We start from the raw sequence: 1,157 nt of genomic DNA, 5'->3' as shown, positions 1-1,157 counted from the left end.
GGTGGTTTGCTGGTGCTCATACCAGACACATTTCACATGCAGTTAGGTGCCTTCCCCAAAGGGGGGAGTGGACTGGGGTGGACAGGGAGAGTTAGCCATCCAGTAGTATAGGACACCAGGACAACCACTGGGGGGCCGGTGCCACATGGGGTATAAGAGGAGGTAGCCATGACACATAGTGAGCTTTGCTGGAAGGAAGTCCCCTGAGACCAGACTGGGTGCAAGAGAGCACCAGTGCTGGTGGAACGAGACATAGCTCATCTTTCTGCTGCGGAGCCTGGGGCTTGGGAGCAGGATGTCAGCCCAGGTTGCTTCTGCTGATCACTGGATAGCGAGGATAAACAGGACATTTACACTGACACCGGTGACCACCTGGATCTTGCACTGTATAACCAGAGACTTACCAGCAGTGAACCAGTATGCTCCCAGGCAATCTCCTAACCAGTGAGTAAAACACCTGAACCGGAGGTCTTGCCTCGTCCTCATTATTTACCAGTGATGCCGTCCTGCGCTCCGGTGCTGACGGCCCACTAACTCCATCACCTACCCAACAACAAGGCTGCCACTTTCAGCAGCCCCAGCGGTAAGAGACTCTGCAGCCGCGGTTCCATCACCATAACAGCAACCCGCAAGTGGCGTTATGACATAAACTTTATAAATATTCCCCTGTACATAACCCCTTTCAAGCGACACCCAGGGTCACGGAACCGGGCAACGGCCACCCAGTGACACATCCCAGTAGTATACGGCCCGGGACCAAGTACCCCATAGCCCTGGGGCAAGTCAACTTTTCATTGTATTAAAGTGTTATATCTTCAGTAAAATGTGAGGGGTGTACTTACTTTTGTGATAACCTGTGTGTGAAATATGTATGTGTGTGTATTCTCTTTTGGAAGGTCCGGGGCGATGTTCCTATGTGAGGTGTTCATACACGTGCAGAATGCATTGTGCACACTCAGTAATTACGCTCTCTTCAGTATATCTGCAGAATATACATTTATCTAGTATATTTAAGCTCCATTGCTCAGACCTTTATACTTTGCTACCAAAGTCTATCCTTTATGTGCTGTAATCATGTGAGCATGGGCTTGTAGGATGTGTCTGAACTTTTACCCCTGCAGGCGGCTAAGGATTTCTTTCTAGCCTGGATGGATGAA

Source organism: Anomaloglossus baeobatrachus, chromosome 1, assembly GCF_048569485.1.
Source record: "Anomaloglossus baeobatrachus isolate aAnoBae1 chromosome 1, aAnoBae1.hap1, whole genome shotgun sequence".
NCBI classification, from domain to species: Eukaryota; Metazoa; Chordata; class Amphibia; order Anura; family Aromobatidae; genus Anomaloglossus; species Anomaloglossus baeobatrachus.
The sequence above is the reverse complement of the archived record's forward strand: the minus strand, read 5'-3'. Positions refer to the sequence as shown.